Genomic DNA, 2367 nt, shown 5'->3' with positions numbered 1-2367 from the left:
TCTTTTTCACCTTTGTACCTGTATAATATAGTACGGTCCCTGGCATAGAGAGGAACTTGATTAAATCTTACTGAATGCATGAAAGAATGACCGGCTCAAGGGCACCTTCCATTTCCTGTTAGAGATACTGTTGATTCCGATCACTTAGAAACTTCCCAGGTTCACTGACAGATCGCTGTTCTTCGGCCTATCAAGCAGCACCGGCAAAGCCACAATAACAAAATGACTCAAGTTACACAGACGCTCAATGTAAAAGTTTATTTTTCTCCATCACATTCACATGTCAACACAGCAAAGAGGCATAGTGAGGTCTCCTCCACCCAGGAGCCTTCATCCTCCAGTCCTGGTCTGCTCCACTTTCTTCACATTACCTGCTCCGGGTGGCAGAGTAAGGAATTGCAAAGAGCAGGGCCAATTCCAGACACCGTGACCTTTTCTTCTCACTGTCCACTGGGGACAGCACGGGCATGCGCACCGTTACCCGAAGGGGCAGAAGAATGAAGTCCAGGTGATGGCCCACAAACACAGCTTCTGGTTGACAACCAAGTCTCTGTCACATGTTCAACTGCATGCTTGACCTACCCTCCAACGTGTCTCCTAGGAACCTCAAGGGAGCCTTGGCAGAAAAGAACACTGCCAGGTCCTGCCTCGCTCTCTCTCATGGCATCATCATTCATCCAGGTGCTCAACCCCAACACACGGCGGTTCTCCCTGATTATTTGAAGGGCAGAGTTACACACAGGGGAAGAGTGACTATGAGTATATACATACACACACATACACAGAGAGAGAGAGAGATTTTCCCCAAATGGCTGGAACAGCTGAGCTGGGCCAGGCAGAAGCCAGGAGCTTCTTCAAGCTTTCCCACATGGGTGCAGGTGCCCAGGCACTTGTCCTAGGGACACTGACAGGAAGCTGGACGGGTTACCTGCTATGCCAAAATGCCAGCCCCTCTGGTATCCCTCCACACCGCCACCTCCTAAATTCAGGCATATTCTTTTCTCTGGATTATTCTGTCTCTCCTAAAAGCTGTTGACACTTCTTTTGCTTGCCTAAATTCCAATTCCTCATACAGCACGGTGATCTTTCAAAACACACTGGATGGCCTGGCACGACAGCCCAGTGGCTCAAGTCCTTGCATGTGCCCGGGATCCCATACGGCGCCGGTTTGTGTCCCAGCAGTCCCGCTTGTGATCTGGGAAAAGCAGCTGAGGATGGCCCAAAGCCTTGGGACCCTGCACCTGCATGGGAGACCCAGAGGAGGCTCCTGGCTCCTGGCCCAGATCAGTTCAGCTCTGGCTGTTGTGGCCACTTGGAGTATGAACCAGCAGATGGAAGATCTTTCTCTCTCTCCCTCCTTCTCTGTGTAAAATCAGACTTTCTGATAAAAATAACTAAATCTTAAAAAAAAAAAAAAAAAAGATGAACCCTGGATCAGGGCCAGCACTGTGGTGCAGGAGGTTAAGCTGGCACGAGTGACAGAAGCAGCCCGTGTCTGTGTTTTGGTTTTTGGTTGTGGTCCTGCCTCACTTCTGGTCCAGCTTCCTGCTAAGGCACATGCTGGGAGACACCCCGTGGCGGCTTAGGTACTGAAGCCCTGGCATTCAGGGTGGGATGGAGCGTGAATGGCAGATCTCTCTCTGTCTCCCTTTCTCTTTTTGTTGCTCTTCCAAAAAATGATCACATCACTGTCTAGACCCAGTGGGTCACGAGTGACTCGGGTCCCGTCCACACCTCCATCCTCATCTTCCACTGCCTTCCCTCTACTCAGCTACGACGCCCCTCCGGCCGTCCCTGGAACCCACCACGCTTGCGTCCACCTTCAGCGGTTCACACTGGCTGCTCCACCTGCTCCCTCGTCTCCGGCTCAGGTCTCCCGCCTCCCTGGGCCTCGGAGGTCCAGGAGCAGACTGCCCCTCACACATCCTCCCCGGCGGCGTCCGTCTGCCTTCCCCTAAGCCTCACACTCCATCTCTGTTTACAGTCCGCCTCCTCTCCGTGCAAGTTCCCCGTTGGCGACTCAAGGCGCGCAAGGTGCTCAGAGACTAAAGGAAGACCCGGCGGGAGGCGACCGTGGGTAGGAGACTGCCACCCCACCTCAGGTCCCCGGTGTTACTAAGACCACAGACCTGGCTTGTCATTCAGCACCGAGCACGGGCCGGCCGGCTCGGCGTCTCTGAGCTGCAGCCACCAAACCCGAAGAGCGGAGGAGCATTTAGCTCACAGCGCCCGAAGCCTACCTCGTCAGGGCGAGCGCGGCGGGGCGTTAAGGTGACAGCCGCAGGACTCTCGCTTCTCCTCCCGCCGTCACGCGGCTCCCGCGGCGACCTCCAATGGCCCCGCTCCTTCGGGGGCATCGTGTGCGTC

This window comes from Ochotona curzoniae, unplaced genomic scaffold (genome assembly GCF_017591425.1).
Source record: "Ochotona curzoniae isolate NIBS_2020 unplaced genomic scaffold, NIBS_Ocur_1.0 contig_46, whole genome shotgun sequence".
In the NCBI taxonomy this organism is placed as follows: Eukaryota; Metazoa; Chordata; class Mammalia; order Lagomorpha; family Ochotonidae; genus Ochotona; species Ochotona curzoniae.
The sequence above is the reverse complement of the archived record's forward strand: the minus strand, read 5'-3'. Positions refer to the sequence as shown.